Source organism: Equus caballus, chromosome 5 (assembly GCF_041296265.1).
Source record: "Equus caballus isolate H_3958 breed thoroughbred chromosome 5, TB-T2T, whole genome shotgun sequence".
Taxonomy (NCBI): Eukaryota; Metazoa; Chordata; class Mammalia; order Perissodactyla; family Equidae; genus Equus; species Equus caballus.
The window spans coordinates 21,285,232-21,309,040 of record NC_091688.1 but is presented as its reverse complement, the minus strand read 5'-3'; positions in this window follow the sequence as shown (position 1 = coordinate 21,309,040).

Below are 23,809 nucleotides of genomic sequence, written 5' to 3'. Positions count from 1 at the left end.
AATGCTTTACAAGCACCATCTAATCCAATCACGACTTCAATTTCTTTGTTCTCTCCTCCTAAAATCTTTGCAGATTCTACAGTCAGAATCAGAGCACAATCAACTAAATTGAAAGTCCCTCGCCTCCAGAAAGGCTACTCTAACAACGATGTCAGACACTGGGTTTTCAGGTAGAGGACTGTCCTACCTGGGTTAATTGTTGTAAGGCCATGGTTCTGGGTTAGAAAGTCCTAGAAAAGGAGCAGTTGGAAATTGGACCCAGAAATTGGAAACTAAAGATCCTGGGTGAAGCAGATATAGAACAGAAAAAGAAACTGGAACAAGATGGGATCTGTTTGCTAGGCCCCGTTGGATAGATGGGCAAGGAATTAAATTTGGTAAATGAATAAATACCAGAAGCCCAAGTCAGATGTGGTTGTCAGATGAGGAAACTGAGGCTTAGAGAGCATAAGTTATGTGCTCATGGCCACATAACTTGTTCTTGGCAAATCTAGGTCTGTCCTCCACTAGAGCTCCTGTTCTTGACCTCTGTCACGAACTTATGTACAAATTTCATAGTTACTTTTACTCAGGTGAACAAATATATAAATTCCTTCGCTTGTCTATAAAAACTTAATTTCTATTTCAAGCCCCCATTGTTTCTGATGCAAATATTTTAATTTAGTCATTACCAGGGAAACTTAGTCATATTTAAGTTTGTCGTCCATGATTTCAGGTTTGGGGTTATTCACCTACACCCTTCTTTTCCTTGGAGTTAATGCTATGCTTGGCAGGCTATGCAAATGATGGGAAGATGTTTATTTCATGCCTTGGATTTGTCTTGGTGGCCTGCTGGAGTCCATTCATTTGACCCTCTGGCTTCTCTCCATCGTAATGGTACCTGTGGCATTTTAACAGTGTTCTCAGCTGAACCCCTGCACTGGACAGGCCACTTTGCAGTCTCTACCTTAGCTCCCTTGCTGTCGTTCCTCTGCAACCCACCAGCACTCTTTCTTTCAGCCATCTGCTGCACCCACTCTGAGGGACCTCAACAGCCTTTGGATGCGCTCCCGCTGATTCCAGGGCTGAAGGGAGCTCCTGGGTTGTCTCCAGCTTTATCCCTTTCTGCCCTCGGGTGGCCACTGCTTTCCAAAGACTTCACCTCAAAATTGAAGCTCAGGTTCTCCTAACGGTGGATCTAAAAACTTAATTAGAGGACCAAAGGTATTTTGGGCTGAGCTTGAGGCTGAGCTTGAGGAAGTGAGGGTTTAGGATACAGCTTCCCCGCCTCTCTCATGAACAGTTAACTCTAATGGTTTGTATCTATTCTGTCTTTAATATCTTTTCCTTCACAGCCCACAGCATTCTCTATCTAGACTGGTGAGGGGGTGGACAACTGAATCAGGCTGACAACATCTACTTCCTAATCCTTCTGTCTTATTCGTGGATCTGAAATTTTTGAGCTTACTTGTCCACTTGTTTCTTTATGAAACTCTCCCTCAGAACAAAATGGCCTCTGGGCTCCCAGCCGAAGTTGGAGAATTACTTCTGTGTGGGGCAAAGAGGAAACAATACTCCAGTTCGTGCTTGCATATCATTTTCCAACTTCAGTTAAATAATTATACTTTGTTAAAGGCATCTTTTTTGGGGGGAATTCCAAGGATTCATAATATTATTTTGTAGAAGTCACGGATGTTGAAAGGTTGCTTAAATACTTAGGACTTCATAGGTTCAGTGAAGGTTACTTAATTTGCTGCTCTGCCGTTGCTTCAGGAATCTTGACATTTAAGTCACATAAAGGGGAATAATTATGTAAGTTATAAAATTAACAGGTACTGTGGCAGTTCATGAAATACCTGAGCCTAGTCTATCTGAGTACAGACATTGGGAATTCAAGGGCAACGAAAATTTGGCATTGACAAGGAATGCTGACTGTGTGGGCTTGTACAACTACTCTATCCATCAACACTCTATGACAAGAAAAAGCCCTGTTAAAATATTCTTTACGGAATTGCCCAGATTCTTTTGTTCATGTCAAAATGGTTTTATCTTGGATTCTTCCTTCCTCTCCATACCCAAGAAGAAACCAAATTCTAACTTGCAGATATTTGTCCTGGCTTCTCCATTCTCCTTATTACTGCCTAGATCAGCCCCTTATCATGTCTTGTCTAGAATATTATAACAGCCCCCAGACTCTTGCTGCCTCACCCAGTCCATTCTCTACTTATACCTTGGTCTTTTTTATGAACTACAAACCTGATCTGTATTCCCTCCTTTGAAAGTTGTGATGCTCATCTACTGCTCATGGAATAAAATACCAACCCTTGAGCAAGGTGTACAAGGCACTTGACTGTCTGCATCCTGCCCACGTCAGCATGCATACGCTCATCCACTCACTCATTCAATAGATTTTTATGAAATACTTTATGGAAATATATAGAAATATAAATGGGCACAGTTACTGCCCAGGTGAGAGTGGGTGTGAGTGAGGAGAAGACAGACAGGAGAAAGACAAGGAAAGAAACTATTACACATGCTGTAATGGGAATATGCAAAAGATACAGTGGAAGTGTTGGCCAAAGCCTTCCAGGAAAGTTGGAGAAGGCTCATGTTCCACTACTTACTTTCGCTCTCCCGCGCACCTTCAATTCACCTCTTTCACCCCTTCTAGATTATGAGTTTCTTGATGAGTAGATTCTTCTTCCTCATCTTTGTATTCCCAGAGTTGCCTAACATAGTACTGTGGCACCTAGTAACTCATAGTTGAATTAGGATGCTGTATTGAATTTTGTTTGAAATAAACTGAATTTTGGAACTATGTTTGCTATTAAGGGATGTTCATTTTAATAACAATTATTTATGACAAATAATTTGTGTATTATTTCTCTTTAGTACATTCTTGGATTTTTGCCTTAGTATATTTTTGATCCATAGGGGAAAGCCATGTATAATTTACTCATTCATACTCAAAACAGGTTCTGCACTTAGCCTTTTCAAGAGATGGGATTCTGATATTCATGGAAGAGAAGGCTTCTTGATTATAAAAACAAACTTATAAATGTTGAGTCACTATGTTTTATACCTGAAACCAACATAATATTATATGACAACTATACTTCAATGAAAAGTAAAATAAAATAATTTAAAAAATTTTAAAAAATAAATGAAAAGATAGAGCCCGCCCCCACTCCTCCCCAAAGAATAAACTTAAGGTAATAGAGCAAATGCTGTGACAAAAGCACTGAGGAAAGAAATCAGATTGGTCATGGAAAGCTTTATGGAGAAGGTGAGCTTCTAGAAGGATTGTGAAAGAAGGGACGGGTGAAGATAGATAAAAGCAAAGAGAAAGGACATTTCAGAGAAAGCAGTCTGTATGCAAGGATGAGAACTGTGGACAGGGTATGAGATATGGATCCGTTAGAGTATAGTGAGAAGAACATTTAACATTAAAACTAAAGTATTTGGTGTGCTTGGTTGTTTATTTTGTAAAGGGTCTATTTTGTGCTTACTAGGCACTTGGTCAGCAGTTTCTTGACTGCTTGGATTAATAGCTGAAAAGTAAAAAAAAGGCAAGAAAATGGAAATCTAGGTAGAATCTTCTGGATAGAAGGTGAAATTAATTTTAAATGCATAATATTCGTTTTTTTGAATCAGAGTTTTAGAATATAGTGGTTCATTGGACCATTATTAATGTCCACCCAACTGTCCTCCTTGCTTCTGGAATCGTACTTCCCTTCCTTTTGGAAACTTCTCCAATCTCCACTTGTACCATGTATTCCTGGTGGAAGTTCTGCACCATCGCGACCCACTGTCTTGGCATAGGGGTGGGCGTGGGACCCCAGCTGAACCAGTCCATTCCAGGGTCTTTTCAAATTGGACTAAGGGAAGATGAGTAATCCCTTTTGGTGATGAGTGAAGCTGTGACATATGAAGTAAGAAGCAGTAAACAAATGCTCTGACCTAGACAAAGCCAGTCGGAAAGAAGGAAGCTGGAACTTAAGAGAGAAGCAGCTTGAGAGATTGGAGAGCATCCTAGTGATGTTCTAAAGCCCCCCTAGTTTTCTCTAAGTCTAAGTGCAGCCTAGAGCTATTCACAACTGACTCCTTGGCCAAAAAATCGCCCTTTTTGCCATACAATGTTAAGTTATATTTATTTCTGTCATTTGCAGCACAAGCTGTCTGGTGAGTTTAACGACTTAAGGTCCAGAGAATCATAAAAGGGACTTCATGTTATTGTGAGGAAGCTCCCATGAAGGTTAACCAATTTTCCTTTCCTCTATCATCAATACTCTGATTCAGAAGAACACCAAACTATTTTTAGGATAGTCTAGATTATAACTTGTAGGAGAGGACAGTTATTAGGAGTCATCTTCTCCCACCCAGGTCTGGATATCATGACCACAGCTCCCTCAGTGTGGTGAAAAGGCATGAGAGTGCAGAAAAGAGAATCTGTTTCCTGGCAACTCAGAGTCCCAAAGGCTCTTGTTGCTTTAGGTGCATCTGCCGTTCTACTGGGGGACGAATGGGCTCCTGCAGTGGCCAGATTGCTTTCATGTTTTATCTGTTTTCTTTTGCAAAAGGCTGAGCCCTCTGCTTTGTTTTGTGATGTCTAGGGGTACTGTGTTTATGTGGTTTTTGGCGAGTTTGCTTGACCTTGGATTCCTCAAAGTGTCGTCCTCTGAGGCAACAGAATGTGCACTGAAGACTCTTTTAAAAGTACAAAGGCTTTTTTGGGAGTCCTTGATTGGTTGAGGTATAATTACTAATCAGAATGAATATACTGTTACCGGAACATTTTAGCGCAGAGGCAAAACATTAAAAAAATTCAAAATAATAACTGCGTGTAAGAAAACTGAGGTGTCTTTTGCTGATCTCTGGAAGATTCCCATCGCCATTATCATGTTTGCGGTAAACATTTATTTCGTAGAACCTAACGGAAAACATCTTGCCGAGACTTGGGCACTCAAAAATGAATATAATATAGTTCTCAACTTCTAGGGGATTGCAATCCTGTACAGAAGTCAGGGCACATACTGGTGTAACCAGAGTATGCCCAGGCTACACAGGAAAAACAGTTCACAGCAATAGTGAAAAACAAATACCAAAGCCAGAAATATTTCCCGGGCTAATCTACTATGTGTGGTTTGGTTACCATTCCCACCTCAAATTTCTCTCACCTGGTTCCAGAAGCTCTGAGGGTGTCCCTCATGTGTGCGAACCTACACAGATTTCTTGTCTTGAAGCAGAGTCCAGGAGTTCTTCCTCTTGCCTTACTGGGGCAGGTCTCTTGGCCATCCTGAGAGGCTATCATGTTCTCCCTTCTGCTTCTGGTTCTTCGAGGATGTCTCTAGACAGCACAAATTTGTAATATTGTCCTCTGATCTTCTGTCCTTGTGTAGGTCAGTCTAGCTTCTGGCTCAGGCTTCTACGGTCTTCTCCCTTCTCACATCATGGATCTTGACCTCCTGGGTGACTGTCCTGCTCAGTAGAGGAAAGTGCTTCCTGTGCCCACTTGTTGCATTGGTCCATTGCCAAACAGAAGCAGCCTTTTTTGAGGTCTCTGCCTCACAGAGCTCTTAATGAAACAGCGCTTTTATTTATTTACTTCATAAACTCTAAGTTCCAGGAATTTCAGCTGAATTCTGCTAGAGTTATTGGGTACAATGGTGATTGATGGGACAATGGGAACAGCATACTTCAGGTACACTTAAAAATACCCCTCCTGGAGAAGGGCAAAAGGGGTGATTAGGCTCATATGTGAGGGGATGGACTACAATTAGTTTTCGGGTGGTGACCAAGATGTAATGTACACAGAATTCGAAATATGATGGACATCCGAAAATAAATAAATTAATTAAAAAAAAAGACCCCTTCTCTCACAGTTTAGTGGCTACCAGGGGAAAGGTGGGCTGGGGGGTGGGCACAAAGTGTGAAGTGGTGCACCAACAACAGGAATGACAAACATTAATGTACAACTGAAATTTCACAAGATTGTAACCTAGCATTAACTCAATAAAAAAAAATTATAAAAAAAATAATAAATTCATCTTGGTACATTAAAAAAAAATACCCCTTCTCTCCCACACATGCCCACTGTGCTTGGATTAATCTTTGTTGACGATAAATGACTTTCACAAGATGTTTCTTTGCTTTTTTAGGCATATAGATCTCATGCTTTCTCAACCTTGATGTCCCTCTACATATGTATTTCTTTGATAAAAATATATCGAGTACTTGCTATGTGTCAGTTACTCTTCTAGGCCTTGGGGATATAGCGGTTGATGAAACAGTCCCAGTTTCCGTCATCGTGCATCTCAGCAGGAGGGATTATGGCCCAAAACTGTCTGAATATTTAGTGAATAAACAGCTTATGTTGGCTTCTAACCCCTACTGCACAGCAGATGAACAACAGGTTACATTTGTTAAATGCCAAGGAAAGAAACACCATAACATTTCAGAGGAGCAATTGATTACTGGAAAGGCTGGGCTAAGCTCTGTGAAAGAGACGGGAATTGAATTGAGACTTTGAATGAACAGGAGGGCAATAGGTGAATGGAAATGAACAGAAATAGCATTCCAGGAGGAATGCATATGGCAGGTCCAAGAAGAGAGAGGAAGTACAGATTTACACACACGCATGCCAGGAGGAATGCTCAGGACAGTAGGAAGTCACCCTGGCTTTGATTCAAGTCACAGTTTGATCACTTAGTATGGATGTGTGTGACCTTGGGCTAATTAATTAAATTCTCTGAGCCTCAGTTTCCTGATCCATAAAATGAGGATATCGAGACCTACTTCATGGGTTTTTGTGTGGATAATAGTACAAAGTATATAAACGTAGATAAAGCTCCGAGAAGCATGTCTGGTAAATAATAAGTGCTCAAAAACTATAGGTCTTGGCAGTGGTTGGAGCAAATGATTCATGTAGGGTGAAGGAAGTACTCATTTTGATATTTCTTTTTTGGAATTTACCCATTGCTGTTGAGTAGGTGAAAATGACTGAGGGACACTCTGTGCTTTGTTACCCACAAGACGAGAGAAAAAAATCAGATGGAAAAATGAATGAAGGAAATGGACTATTTTCTGGTACTTCTTCCAGCCTCTTATCAGATGTGTTGAACACCTGAAATAGCCTGATTCTATCTGCGCACAGGACACGTGCTGGACCCATGGGGGCCTAGGGAAGGACATTTGTTTTCTCCTATTGCTCTTTCCTTGCTGGGAAATCTGGGGAAGAATTTGCATGTGAGATGATCTGATTATATCACTGTTACATCAGAACATCAAGCTAGGTTATTTCAATTTAAAAAGCTGTTAATAAATAAGGCTCATATATCTCTCCTTCCTCTCACAAAACACCAGCTTCTAAACACTTAGCTTTATTTGCTCCAATTGTGCCTTGCCCTTTATTTGTGGCAAAATGAACTTCACTGACTGATTCACCTTGCTCCATCCCACTGTTGGCTTCTAATCTGTTTCCTTTACAATCGGTGTGAACTCAAAATCAATTAGTGCCATGTAAACTACAGCTTCAAAGCGAAGATGCCATTTTACATGGAAAAGACAAAATAGATTTCAGTTCCCTTTAATTTAGATTCTGCACACACAAACTTTAAACCAGTCTTTGTTGAAATCTCACCTGAGTTGCTGTTGCAGCCACAATAAGGTAAAATTAGCAGAATCAGAAATCATATGTCTGGCTCTGTTTAGTTCTCAGCGTCTCTTTGCTAAAATAATGCAAACTCATCCCAGAGAAATCGAAGAGAGAGAAGCAGAGAATTATCAGTGGGAGTGGGACATCTGATAGTTGCAATAAAAACAACTAAAACCAGGAAGAAAGCGAGAGCATTTGGTAAACATGAAAGAATAAAAAGTAGGAAAAAGAACTATTCAAGATAGGTTAACAGTTTGCAAATAAGACAAATTGCAAAGAATTGCTGAAAGAAGAATGGTACATAAATCTTTGGCAGCAGAGGTCGTCTGGATTGAATGAGATGGATGCAAGGGAGACTAAAGGATTGATTATAGGCAGAAAAATCAAATGGGGTTATAATTCCTTTCCAGTGGGTTTCTTTTTTTCTCAAGTACCAGCAGAGAGAATACCTTATATCATGATTTAATTAAGCAAGATATCTCTGAATTTGTATTCTCCATCCTTTTGTTCCTAGTACGGCTCCTTAGCCTTTCTTCTGAAATTGAACACCTGGACACCATTGTATTATAGTTAACTGATTAAGTGTCTCATTGCAGCGAGCCAGGGAGAATCTTGAGGGCATGGAGTGTGTCATGTATATCACTAAGTTTCCTGAGCCCAGCACAAGACTGGCACACATTAGGTGTTACGTGAAAGTTATGAGATGAATGAATAAATGAGTGCCCCTTTTGCTTGGTCAAACAGGCTTTCTGCCCATTTCTTTGAGTATTATTTAGATAGATTGTTTATTCTTTTACTTCCTCTGAAGCAATGAATTCCCTCTGACATCCAAGAAACGTTCGAAAAAGGAACTCTGAAGCCACAGGATTTTGATTCCCAAAAGGGTTTCCCAGCTAACGCAAAGTATTTCATGTGTAAGATAAAAGAGCCCAAATCAGTCTGGCACCATCGTGCCAGTAGCTGACAGGCGGACGAGCTGTGCTTTGCTTGATAAATCGCAGAGGGCTGGGTGTGTTTTTCATACGCTGCCAGTTCCAAGCTTCTACCTGACAGGTGTCTGTCAGGCTGCAGCAAGAAGAACAAGCCTCAGGGAAGCCCAGTGCTGCCGCTTACACGCACGGCTGGATGTGAAAATTGTTCTCACTTTCACCACTACTGATCTCTTCTCTGGGGCTGGAACCTGAGATATTTTCATTATCCCCATTCTGGAAATGAGAGTCACTTTCAGTTACAGGAACTTGATTGTCCTTATATTCTAGTGCATGGAGACAGCCGACAAAAAGGTGTAGATTTGAGAATCAGAGAGACTTTTTAGGTGTGTGTAAGTGAGCAAATATCAATGAGTCCATGATTCTTCATAAGAAGTGTGGCTGATACTTGTTTCACAGAATTGTTGTGAGGATGGAGGTAACGCGCCTGGAGTTTACGAATTGGAACCTGCTATAGACTGAATGTTTGTGTTCCCCCAAGTTCATATATTGACAACTAATCCCCAGGGTGATGGTAATAGGAGGTGGGGCCTTTGGGGAGCTGATTAGTTCACGAGGGTGGAGCCTTATGAATGGGCTTAGTGTCCTTATAAAAGAGACCCCCCAGAGCTCCCTCTCCCCTTCTGCCATTTGAGGACACAGCAAGAAGACAGCCACCTATGAACCAGGAAGCAGGTTCTTACAGACACTGAATCCGTTAGAGCCTTGATCTTGGACTTAGCCTCCAAAACTGTGAGAAACAAATGTTTGCTGTTTCAGCCACCCAGTCTATGGTACTTTTGTTCTAACGGCTCACACAGATTAAGACAGAACCTTGGGAGCAGCGGTTCTTAACTGGAACAGTTTTGTATTCCTCTTCCTCTGGGGGCATTTGGCAGTGTCTGGAGACAGTTTTGGTTTTCATAACTAGCATGGGTGCTACTGGCATCTAGTGGCTAGAGGCCAAGGATGCTGCTCAACATCCTACAATGCACAGGACAGCTCCCCCCGCCCCCCAACCCCTACAATGAGGAATTATTCTATTCAAAATGTCAACAGGGCTGAGGCTGAGAGACCCTGCTGGAAAGCATGAATGTTCTAGCCCTGTGCAAAAGCTTATGGGTTTAATCTCTAGAAGGTTCGCTGCCTTATTCTACTTAAATAACCCCCCCACTTAGAAACTCACCAGCTGATCCTTGCTCCCCATTAAAAAGCATTCGGGCTTTTATCTATTAAAATTAGGTAAACTAATATGTTCTAAAACAAGTATAGTTTAGTGACTCAAAGAACCACAGTATCCTTCAGATGTGAAGCCTGTGCCACCCTCCCACAGTCTCACAAAGTCCTCCAGAATATCTCCCCGTGCCATCTCGCATCCTTGGATGCACTCCACATAGCAATGTGTAGGGTGTCTGCTCTTGTGTGGGATCTGCTTTCTGGCTCCTGGGTTGCTGTGATCTCAGTGTTGCCATGTTGGCAGAGTTTGTTCATCGCTCTCAGTTTGCTGCTATTATGGGCTGAATTGTGTCCTTCCTCAGCCCCCAAATTCATATGTGAAGTCCTAACCCCCAGCACCTCAGAATGTGTCTGTATTTGGAGTTAGGGTCTTTAAAGAGGTGCTTCAGTTAAAATTAGGTCATTAGGGTGGGCCCTAATCCAATATGCCTGGTGTCCTTATAAGAGGAGATTAGCACACAGACAAGAACTTGTGAGAAACGCAAATTCTCAGACCCCACCGCAGACCTACTGGATCAGAAACTCTAGGGGTGGGACACAGCAATCTGTGTTTTCAACAAGCCCTCCATGGGATTCTGATGCACACTCAAGTTTGAGACTCTAGTCATAGTATCTTGCATTCTCTGGGAATTCTCTTCTTTGTTCTCAGCACAGTCACTTCTGCCTACCAGGACTCTCTGGTATCTGAATCTTGGACTCCCTCCCCAGAGTGTCAAGCTATCCTTTCATTAAAACACCCTTCAAATGCTTTACTATGGGGAAATCAACAGTAGGTTCACAGACGTCTGATGGAAAAGTCAATTCTCTAATCATCCCTCCATCGACATGAGATCATTGGCTATTTCTTCCCCTGGAAATTATCGTTTCCTGACCAGGGCTGTAATGTTTTTATCCCCAGTTGCAATGTTAAATGTTCTTTTGTGTTATCATCAGGCTGTAAATTCCAAATTTATGGAGTTGAATGGGAAAAAAGAAGAGGAAGGGACCTTCTCAGTAGTTTTAGATAAACAGTAATAGTAATAACTTAAATTTGTAAAGCTCTTTTCAATGTACAAAGCTCTTTGTACATCCTGAAACATTAGTTTCCTCATCTGTAGAACAGGGATAATCATACTTAGTTAATAGGGCTTTTAAAACAAGTCCATGAGTTTGATTTCTAGCTTCTCAGATGAGAAACTCAGCTTCAGAGAAGTCACATGACACAAGTGTTCAGTCCTGCAGAGATATAGCTTGGGCCTGGTTCTCTCTAACTGATTCTGTCATTAAAAAACTAAGACAGAGCCCATTTGTTCCCACTATGTAGTTTTTAGTATTGAACAGGAATGGTCCAGCCAGCCAGGGCTCTCACGGATATGTGCTTAGGAAAGAAATTAGGCTTCTTTCCTCTTTGGGCTGCTGATCCATCCTCACTATAAATAACTGAAACGTACAGCCCAGGGCGCCCTGGTTTCAATTCTGTTCTGTAAATTTAGAGAGAGGAGAAGACGAAATTTTCACTCCGGCTAGTTAGGACTAGCGCTGATTAAGAAAACCACACACATGAAAAACAAAAAACAAATGGGTTGTGACAAAAGCAAACTACCACTGTCAGCGGTGGGAGGACTTTGGAAGACTGGTGCTACTCGGCTATAGGTGTCTCTGGAGAAGATCTTCTTTGATCTTCTGTGGTCGCCGGACGCCTGCACAAAGAAACCTGAGGACAGTCGGGGAAAGACAGGCTCTATGCATAAGTTGGACAACTTTTTCTATATTTTTCTATATTTGAACGTTGAACATTGCCTGACACAAAAATTGTAGGTGATGCTCCAGGTAATTGATAAATAATTACCAAAAATCACCAAGAGGGGTCGGCCCGGTGGCACAGCGGTTAACTTCGCACGGCCCAGGGTTCGCCAGTTGGGATCCCGGTGCGGATATGGTACCGCTTGGCACGCCATGCTGTGGCAGGCGTCCCACATATAAAGTAGAGGAAGATGGGCATGATGTTAGCTCAGGGCCAGTCTTCCTCAGCAAAAAGAGGAGGATTGGCAGCAGATGTTAGCTCAGGGCTAATCTTCCTCAAAAAAACCCCCCAAAACCCCGAGAAAGCACCAAGATAGATTCATAGAAAAGATTTCTCAAAAAACTGGAAAACTCTGCTGAGACCTTGATGGAGCAGCAGAATGAGGGTGTTCTTGTGCATGTGCACATGTGTTTATGTGTGTGTCCGTGCTGATGTGTGTGTGTGAGTGCCTATGCATGTGTGTGTGTTTAATATTTCTTTTTTGTGCCCTTTAAAATCCCCACAGACGTTTGGAGGAGGGGATTTCGAATGATGTGTAGGCATGTCAGGTTGTCTTTGAGAAAACATACGTTTCTGGGAGCCATGGAATTTTCCTGGGTTCTTTTAAGGAGAAATGAATGCCAAGTTTTAGGGTATAATTAGACTTTGTTAAAGTATATTCTTGGCAACCACCTACTTAATAGGTATTTTATATCTTTTTTTTCCTCTCCCTTTCAAGATGATAGTCAATTGTTTTCCATCTTTTAGCTCATTGGCATGACTTGGGCGCAATCTTGCTCTGACCTCTGAAAACTGCTACCCGGCCCTGTTGTTTTCAGCTCTCAACACTTAAATTATCATGGCCATTTGCAGTGTAATGATATAACTAAAACTCCAAATAAGTATCACAATAATAATACAAGGGTTAACATTTATTATTTACTGTGCACTCGACATTGTTCTAAGATTTTATAGCTGACATCGAATTTAACTCCTACAGTTTGAAGGCAGACTGAACAGCTGTACTTGTACTTTCCTGTGAGTTCATTGTAATGCGAGCATAGAAATAATTTTTTCAAAGAAAGATATAAATCAGAGATTGAAAACTGCCAAACGAAGGGATGGATCTTGTCCGTGACATTTTTGATTGGTGTGCAGAATGTTTAGAAAAATATTGTTTTCCAACATTTAAAAACTTATTTCTCATAAAAGTTCATATTTCTGGCCATTTTTGAAAAATCAAAGATTTGACAACAGTTGTATTCACTTCCCACAGGTCAACAATTGGTTGGGGGTATATAATGGTTACCATTTTAGATGAATAAGTCTTCAACATTCTGCTACATGAAGTTACTTTATCATCCTGGCCCTGATTGTCATTTGATTTTGTAATTCCTTATAAAAAATCCATAACAGCAGAGGGAGCAGGAGTTGGCATCAATGAATGAGGAATTTCAACACTTTTCTACAAGATTGAAAGTGAATAGGAAGTGCTGATTTGGAAGTCACAGCCTACAGTTCTCAGACTGAACCAGCAGAACCCTCCTGAGGCTGTGGAGTCCGGGCTGGTAGGTAAGTGGAGGGTAGAAGGGCAATGTAGGGCTGAAAATGAGGAATGTATTTGGTAATTTGTTGTGGGGCAGTCAATGTCCTCCCCCAGAGCTGTTACAACATGTAGGTGTCTTCACTCAGGTCAAAAACTGGGTTTCTTTCTTTAACTTTTCTTGGTTTATTTTCTCCTTTTCTGTCAGCTTTACTGAGGTGTGATTGAAGAAATTGTGAGATATTTAAAGTGTACATTGTGGGGATTTGATATATGCATACGTTGTGAAAGGACTTTGATATATATACACATTGTGAAAGGATTCCCACCATCTAGTTAATCAACACATCCATTATCTTATTTTCTTATTTATTTTGGTGAGAACATTTACTCTCTTAGCAAATTTCAAATATATAATACAGTGTTATCAACTATGGTCACTATGTTATATTTACATTAGATTCTCAGACTTTATTCATCTGAAAGCTGAAAGTTTGTACCCTTTTACCAACCTCTCCCTATTTCTCCCTTCCCTAGCCCCTGGCAACCACTTTTCTACGAGTTTGACTTGTTCTTTTTTTTTTTTTTTAGATTCCGTATATAAGTGATACCATGAAGTATTTGTCTTTCTCTGTCTGGTTTATTTCACTTAGAATAATGCCCTCCAGGTCTATCCATGTTATCACAAGTGGCAGGATTTCCTCCTTTTTCACGGCTGAATAATATTCCATTATGTGAGCCACTTAGGCTATTTCCATGTCGTGGCTATTGTGAATAATGCTGCAATGAACATGTGAGTACAGTTATCTCTTTGATATCCTGTTTTCACTTCCTTTGGATATATACTCAGAAGTAGAATGCTGGATTATATGGTAGTTCTAGTTTTAATTTTTTGAGGAATCTCCACATTGTTTTCCATAGTGGCTGCACCAGTTTACATTCCCACAACAGTGCACAAGGGTTCCCTTTTCTCCACACACTCATCAACACTTGTTATCTCTTGTATTTTTGGTAATAGCCATTCTAACAGATGGGAGGTGAAATCTCATTGTGGTTTTGATTTGCATTTCCCTGATGATTAGTGATATTGAGCGCTTTTTCATGTATCTGTTGGCCATTTGCATGTCTCTTTGGAAAAATGTCTTTTTAGTTCCTCTGCACATTTTTAAATTGGGTTGTTTGTTTTTTTGCTGTTGAGTTGTAGGAGTTCTTTATATATTTTCGATAATAACTCCTTATCAGAAATGTGATTTGAAAATATTTTCTCCCATTCAATAGGTTGCCTTTTCATTTTGTTGGTGGTTTCCTTTGCTGTATGGAAGCTTTTCCATTTGATATAGTCCCACTTGTTTATTTTTGCTTTTGTGGGCTTTGCTTTTGGGGTCAAATCCAAAAAATCATTGCCAAGACCAAGGTCAAGGAGCCTTCTCTCTATATTTTCTTCTAGGAGTTTTATGGTTTTGAGTCTTTTTTTTTCTTAGAAATAAATAAACTACTTTAGGGAGAATTAGAGCAGCTTGTGAGTGTATTAGTGCTCTGGAGCAAAGCTCTCTTCATTCTGGCATATGGAGCCAAAGGGCCGAGCCTAAGAAGCGGCTCTGTCATCCCCTTGCAGTCACAGAACTTCAAGTCAGCTATCTTGTGTTTCCTTGTTAAATATGAGTCAACAGCCAAAGATCACCATTCACTTTCGAAAAGTTTGCACAATGAAAAAGAGATACCAAGATAAATATAAAACCAAGTCTTGGAGTATAAAGATAATTCATGGCACAAGAGAAAAATTCTTTTTAAAAACCTGATTTACATCATTGAAGAGATCCAAGAATAGTGTGTCCATAGAACAAACACAGGGTGCTATGGAGAGGAAAAATCCAAGAGCAAGAAATATAACTTAAAAATGAAGCATGTGACTTATACAAAATTCAAAATTGGTGTTGGTAGCTAGACTTTAAAATAATCACCCAGATTTCTCTAAAAGTTAAAAATAGAAATACTTTATGACCCGGCCATTCCACTACTGGGTATCTATCCTAAGAACCTGAAACCAGCAATTCCAAGAGTCCCATGCACCCCTATGTTCATTGCAGCATTATTTATAATAGCCAAGACGTGGAACCAACCTAAGTGCCCAGCAACTGATGATTGGATAAAGAAGATATGGTATGTATATACAATGGAATACTACTCAGCCATAAAAAAGGACAAAATCGTCCCATTCACAACAACATGGATGGACCTTGAGGGTATTATGTTAAGCGAAATAAGCCAGACAGAGAAAGACGAACTCTGTATGATTCCACTCACAAGTGGAAGCTAAACATAGAGACAAGGAGAACTGATCGGTGGTTACCAGGGGAAAGGGGGCGGTGGGGGGAGGGCACAAAGGGTGAAGTGGTGTATCCAAAACATGACTAACAATAATGTACAACTGAAATTTCACAAGGTTGTAAACTATCATAATCTTAATAAAAATAAAAAAATAAAAAAAAATCACCCAGAAAGAAAAGGTATACAGACATAGAAAATAGAGTAAAAAGAAAAAAGACATAAGTTACAGAGGATCAGTATTGAGCTTCAATATACAATTCATAGGAATTCCAGAAAGATGGAACAGAGAAAAGTAAACGGACAAAATTATCAAAGAAAGGATAGAAAACAATTCCTCGGGACTCAAGAATTACTTGAGTTTTTAAATGAAAAGGGACCACTGAAGGCCATGTAGACCAAAGGAACACACCCAGACACATCAACAAGGATGAGAGAAGTAACAAAAAGCTATCAGAGAGGAAAACAGAACATACGTTAACACAAAAAAACATATCATCCTTCTCACCACCACAACAGGCCTCCAGGTTCTCAAGAATGCTTTGAAATTTAGGATGCGATTATCTATAAAAATGAGAAATCAGGCATACAAATTAATAATCAGGTGTCCTTTTCAAACATGTAAGTACTAAGAAAGTTTATCTTCTAGAAAGTTCTCCAGAAAAAGCAAACAAGTAAACTAACTAAAAAACCTAGAATTAGTAGAACTAACACAGGATCCAATGAAAATGAAGTCTAATCCCAGGATAGCGAAATCGGAGATTGGCTGTAGGGCCTTTGTGCCTAAATGCAGGCAGGGTATATTTCTTCTCTTTGATGTGGGGAAGAGGAGAAGTCAGGAAGTGAGTGCCTTTTGATCTTTAAGGATTTCCTCAGTTCTCTGTTTAGTAGATTTTGTACCAGGTATATTGTTCTATCTTAACTCTTGTTCATTTTGTGAGAGTATATACTTAGTAACATGGGTTATTTTTCATTTACCATGAAATAATATGGCCTTGTGTTTTATGTGATTGTGTTTTTGGGACCTTAGGCATTGTGTTATGGTGTGTTTTACTGTGCATCCCAGAAAAAACATCTACAACTGACCTAGAAAGCAAATTAGCACGGGCTGCCTATTACTCCCTCCTACCTGAAGACCTTTTACTTCGCTTTGAGAGCACCACGCTCCCCTACCACGTTCTCCTCCTACCTCATGGCCACTCCTCGTCGTCTCCTTTCTGGGTTCCTTCTTATCATTCCGTGCTCTAAAATCTGGGGGTATCTGGGGCTCATCTGTTAGATCACTTCTTTTCTCCATCTGTACTCATCAGTCTATACTCCCTCCCCGGGCCATTTCACCTAATCCCACGGCTTTTAATGCCATCTTGATACAGATTAATCCACAATATTTTCATTCCAGAATACTCCCCTTCTCAGTGAATGGCTGCTCCATTCAGCAAGGCTTTGAAACTTGGTCGTCCTTGACTCTTCCACAACCGTAACTAATCCCTCAGCAAATCTTGTTGGCTCTACTTCAAAAGATCTCTGGGCTCCGACTGTTTCTTAACATCTCCACCGCTATCCCCCTCCAAGCCGCTCTCATCTCCTGCCTGAATTATCACAATGGCTTCCTCCTCAGGGTCACCCTGCTTCTGCCTTTGCTCCCTGTAGACTATTCACAAGACTACTGCCAGAGAAATCCTTGTAAAATGCAAGCTAGATCATGTCTCTCCACTGCTTAAAACCCCCCACTGGCTTCCCAATTCACACAGAGAAAAGCCTACACTGTCTCAATGGCCTACAAGACTTTACAAGACCCATTGCCCCAAGTTTACGCGTTGCCTCTCTGATCTCATCTACTGCTCATTGTCTCCCCTGTCACCACCCCACTGAATTCCTTCTTTTCTTTAAACGTGCTGGAGACTTCTTACTTCCTGTCTGCAATATTCTTCCCTGCTTGTCTCACGTCCTTACTTTCTTCATGTTCTTGCTGAAATGTCACCTTCTTGCTGAAGCCTTCCCTCACCACCCACCCTAATTTTTATTGCATCCCTATCCCCCCGCCCTGCTTCATTTTTGCCCTTTGTAAAAAGGATCACCATCTGAATTACTAGATGTGTTTATTTGTTTGTTCGTTGTCTCTTTCTCTTTAACCTGAATGTAGCTGTCCAAAGGCCAGAGTGGTCTGTTCGTTGCATCCCAATGGTGCCTGATACTTAGTAGGTGCTCAATAAATATATATTGAATAAATGAATGAATGAATAAATAGCTCGAAGTAAAATTTTTCAAGATGAATGGAATAGATTCAAAGGAATAGATAAAACAAGAAAGGGACTGATAACTACTAGAAAAATTAAGATTAAGAAGGCATGTATTTCTTCTCTCAACCTGAAATAACATATAATTATATCTACACTATTTGAAATGAACATTCTTATAAATAGTGTAAAGGAACAGGAAAATATAGAATTGTGTTTAGTGATGAATTTTTAAGCATTGTTTTAAAAACCAGTGAAACTTGGAGTTAATTTTATATGGACCAGGCTTTAGTTGATTTCAAATTTTAGAAGCCACGAGCTTAAAGAGCCTCTTCTGTAAACGTTACTTTCACTTCCTTGCCCTAACTCAGTGGATGGGGTCTCCCCGCGAGAGCAGCTCAGCATCACCTGGAAACTGTTAGAAATGCAAATTCTCAGATCCCACCTCAACTTGCTGAATCAGAAACTCCTGGGGTGGGGCTCAGAAATTTTTAACAAGTCTTCCAGGTGATTCTGATGCATACTAAGTTTCGAGAACCATGGCTGTAATCAAATCTGGCTCTCCAGAGGACTCTGCTCTCTTGCAGGCCTCCCAAGTGGAAGCTGTTTTTCAGTTGCATTCCCTGGACCACTGGCTTGGGGTGAGCATGAGTGTTGCTGTCCTTATTCATCCTTGCCTCTTACAGGCCATTTTTTCTCTCTCCTCTCACAACAGGAGCACACACACACACACATATCATCAGACCAGACTGACTACCCATTAAACTTTCTTATTTTCCGTTATCCTTTGTCTTCTTCCTCATATGCAAACAAGGTAATAGTTTCCCTATTTTAAAACACAGAACAAACACTTTAAAACCCTCTCTGGAACTCAATTTCCCTCCTAATCATTGTCCTCATTTCTCACCTTCCTTTTACAGCAGAGCTCAAAATAATTCTCTAAAAATTCTCCTGTGTTTTTCTTTGGAACTTACTAAACCAGGCTTTTCCTGGCACTGCTCTACTAAAACTGCTCTTGTCAAGGTCACTTCCCTCTGCTAAATCCAATGAGCAATGTTTAGTCCCCAGCGTGCTTCACCTACGAGCACCACCTGGCACTTTATCACATCTGCCTCCTCAAAATTCTTTCTTCACTTGACTTCAAGTCACCGCACTTTCTTGATTTTCTCCAACTCAGTATCCTTTGCTAGCACCTTCTCATATATCTGAGTGCTAAACCCTTCCCTATTCTATGTATGCCCATTCCCACAAGATTTTATCTAGTACCGTGGCTTTAAATATTTATGGACTGACGACACCCAAATTTCTGTCTCTAGGCCCAGCTGGTATGCTAAATTCTAGAGTTCAAACCTATATCCCAAAGTCAACTCACCATATCCATTTGGTTGATTATTGGCATCTTAAAATTAACATGTCCTTAAAACTGACGTTCCCTCCGAGATGCACTTCTCTACGGTCCTCACCATTTCAGCTGATGGTAACCCCATTCTTTCAGTTGTGTAGGTCAGAAACCTTGAGTTGTCCTTGGCTCTCTTTCTCTCTCATGCCACACCCAAACCAATAGCAAAACCTGTTGGCTCTACTTCCAAAATCCATCCGGAATTTGACTGGTTAACATCCCCTCGGCTGCTACCTCACTGGTCCAAGCCACCATCCCATCTCACCAAGATTGTGTAGTAGACTCCTAACTGGTCCTACTTCTTCTCTTGTCTCCAAGGAGTCCATCCCCAGCACAGCATTGGGCTGATCTTGCTAAACCTGAGTCAGATCGCATCACTCCTCTACTCAAATGCTTTCAGCGATTTCTCCTCTAACTCAGAGTGTGAAACAAAGTACTTACAATGATTTACAAGTCCTCCATGATCAGCTCCATTACCTTTTGGTCTAAGTTCCTGCTCACTCTCTCCTTGCCACACTGGCCTCGTTGCTATTTTCTTAAACACTTCAGGTACATTTCCATGTCAGGGTCTCTGCCCTGCACTAGCTGCTCTCTTTGTCTGGACTGCTTTTCTCCAGACGCCAGCATCACAACCTCTTTCTCTCTCTCATCTCCCTCAGCTCACTACTCAAAGGTCACATTTCCACCTGTCTTTACCTAACATTTAAATTTTCTCCCTGACAGTTTCTCTCTCCCTTTCATTTATTTTTCTCTCCTTATAGCTTAGCACTATATAACATATAGTCAATTTTATTTATTTGTGTTGTTCATTGTCTCTCTTCCACACTAGAATATAAACTCTGAAAGTGGAAATTTGTGTCTTTTGCTCTGCTCCAGCCCCTAGAGCAGTGCCTAGCACCTGGGGAGGCACTTCATACCTATTTATTGAGAAATAAAGGAATGAAAACTTGAGCTCTTAATTTCAAAAAAGTATTTACACTCATCCACAGGCCTAAGGAGTAACATAAAACTCTTGCATTTTTGAGAGAATTTACATATTTTTGTGATGACTTTGTTAAGTTATCTCAAAACTTAAGTTATCTCAATCCCATCCCTCGTCCCACTTGATCGTTGGCGCTGTGAGGACTAGAACTGGGTTTGTTTTGCTCACAATTGTCCAGGTCAGGACATGGCGAGGTAAGTGAGGCACTTGCTTTGGGCATAAAATTTAATTGGGGAGTATACCTCAAGGAATAAAGATAAATAGTATGTTACCAGCAATCAATATAGATAATATTTTTATGCAAAACTTTTAACGTCAAAATGAATGCAAAAATCTATGATGAATAACATATCAACATTTTAAATCAAGATGGGATTAGTATTCCTGACTGCCTGTAGCCCCAGTTTCTAATATGGCTCCACTTGGTGCTGATTTGATCTTTTGGCATCTGATACCCATTTGCTAAATGAGTGAAGAAATGAAGGCCAGCAGAAGTGTGCTAGAGTAAGGGGAACTTACCTCTTAGAGACCTTTCTTTGTGTCCTGGCTTTCATAACTACGATGTGCCAGGAACTGATCAAAGTGCTTTATATATGCGTAATCTATTCAAGCTTTCCCAAACCCTATAAATAGTTACTATTGCTATCCCCATTTTACGTATGAGGAAATTGAGGTCCAGAGAGATGAAAGGACTTGTGTGCTTGTGTTCATACGCTAGCAAGTGGCAGAGCGGGGCTTGATAGTGGCTGTGCCAGATCTTCTGTGGATGGGAAGTCTGGTGGGTCTGCAAGGCACCAGGAGACGTTCCAGGAAAAGGGAATTTAAGCAAATTCCTTTTACTCTTATAGAGCAAGTTCACACGGACACCAAAATAAATCATGAAAACATAGGAAAAAACAGATGTCACGATCCACACACTGAGCTGGGGAAACTAATGTGGAATTATTTTATGAAGCATGTCAAACATATGGAACAAGTTACAAAGCAGGGCCATTATAGTTTTTTTTTTAAAGCACCATTGGCTTCAGGAATGAGGGTGTAGGATAGAAGAAAAGAAAATGAAGGAAAGAAAGACATTATCCCACCTCTGCAGTAGCATAGAGGGCTTGCTCTGATAGTTTTCTTACCGCTATAAAGCTTTTAAAAATGATCTTTCCCAGTGAGAAATTATTTATGGCATCCTTATGGGAATGTAAGCAATCCACTAAGCTCTGAATGGTTTTGTATATAAAGGGTGGGATCACAAGTGGGGATCACTTGCTGGAGATTATTTGCAAGTCTATTCATAGCAAATGCCATTGATGTTAGCCACGCTAATTTGGAATTTATGCTACAAGGGGTCTGTTGAGGTTTATTGTCTGAAAGAAGACTTGCCATTTAAAATATGTAAGCAAGTGTTCGAGGAGTAACATTAACACATTTAATTGAAAATAATTTCTATACCCTTTATAGGAGCATGGTCTCCCTTTGCTTTGTGTGGAATAATGAAGTTTTATTGCATCTCGTGAATGTTGGCCGTAACATATGTAAAAATCTTTGGGAAATACATTAAGGGGGAACAAATGTGGGAGCCCTTTTCTATTTGTAGTCTCTATTTTAAAACAAATTGCATGATACTTGGGTAGAGACATAGTTTTGAATTTCAGACTCTCAACTTCTGATTTCTCTCTCCCCAAACGTTGTCTGCAGATGCAGACTCCACGTGGACCCTGGAGTCACAGGCTTTCCCTCCTGTGCTCTGAAGCTATCCACCCTGGCAGCTCCACCTATGTATTTAGACTAGAAAAACAATAAGAAAATAAATGTATCCATTGTCAGGCTCCAAGTAGAAATTCATATTCTAGTCTGACTTCTTTTAAGAGGGGTTGAAATAAAGTCAGATTTTCTTTACCTGCCTTAACTTTTACATAAATTTCTGGAGTTCTTTGAAGTCCCAGAGGGAACTGACAGCCCTTAGTTTTTTTTATGAGAACTTGTGAGTGCTTGTCCACCAGCAGCATTTTGTTCCATGTGTTTTTTTCTTTTTTTTTTTTTTAAAGATTGGCACCTGAGCTAACAACCGTTGCCATTCTTTTTCTTTCTTCTGCTTTTTCTCCCCAAATCCCACCAGTACATAGCTGTATATTTTAGATGTGAGTGCCTCTGGTTGTGCTATGTGGGACGCCGCCTCAGCATGGCTTGATGAGGGGTGCCATGTCCGTGCCCAGGATCCAAACTGGCAAAACCCTGGGCCGCAGAAGCTGAGTGAGCGAACTTAACCACTCGGCCACGGGGCTGTCCCCCTTCTTCTTTCTTTTTTTTTAATAGAAGTATAATTGACATACAATATCCTATTAGTTTCAGATGTACATCACAGTGATTCAATATTTATATACATTACGAAATGATCACCATGATGTCTTGTTACCATCTGTCACCATACAAAGTTATTATATTATTGACTATATTTCCTGTGCTGTACCTTACATCCCCATGACATTTATTTTATAACTGGAAATTTGCACCCCTTAATCCCCTTCACTTATTTTGCTTACCCCTCTACCCCTCCCCACTCTGGCAACCACCAGTTTGTTTCCTGTATCTATGAGTCTGTTTCTGTTTTGTTTTGTTTATTTGTTTATTTTGTTTTTTAGATTCCACATGTGAGATCATACAGTATTTATCTTTCTCTGACTTATTTCACTTAATATAATACCGTCTATGTCCATCCATGCTGTCACAATTGGCAAGATCTCATTCGTTTTTATGACTGAGTAATATTCTATCATATATATATATATATATACACATATATATATACACACCACATATATATATATATACACCACATCTTTACTCATTATTCTATCAGTGGACACTTAGGTTGCTTCCATATCTTGGCTATTGTAAATAATGCTGCAGTGAATATAAGGGTGCATATTTCTCTTTAAACTAGTGTTTTTGTGCTCTTCAGATAAATACCCAGAAGTAGAATTGCTAGATCATATTGTAGTTCTGTTTTTAATTTTCAGAAAACTCCATACTGTTTTCTGTAGTGCCTGCATCAATTTACATTCCCACCACAGTGCGCAAGGAGTACCTTTTCTCCACATCCTATCCAACACTCGTTATTTTTTGTCTTTTTGATAACAGCAATTCTGACAGGTGTGAGGTGGTATCTCATTGTGGTTTTGATTTGCATTTCCCTGCTGATTAGTGATGTGGAGTATCTTTTAAGGTACCCCTTGGCCATCTGTATGTCTTCTTTGGAAAAATGTCTATTCAAGTCTTCTGCCCACTTTCTAATCAATTTTTTTATATTAATTTGTATGTTTATCTATATATTTTGGATATTAACCTCTTATTGGATGTATAATTTGCAAACATCTTTTCCCATTCAGTAGGTTGCCTTTTCATTTTGTTGGTGGTTTTCTTCACTGTGCTAAAGCTTTTTGGTTTGATGTAATCCTATTTATTTATTTTTACTTTTGTTTCCTTTGCCTGAGGAGACTGGTGCAATAAATTATTGCTAAGGCCAGTGTCAAAGAGCTGACTGCATATGTTTTTGTCTAGGAGTTTTATGGTTTCAGGTCTTACATCCAAGTCTTTAATCCATTTTGAGTTAATTTTTGTGTGTGGTGTAAGGTAGTGGTCCAGTTTCATTCCTTTGCATGTGGGTGTCCAATTTTCCCAGAACCATTTATTGAAGAGACTGTCTTTTCCCAATTGTATACTCTTGCCTCTT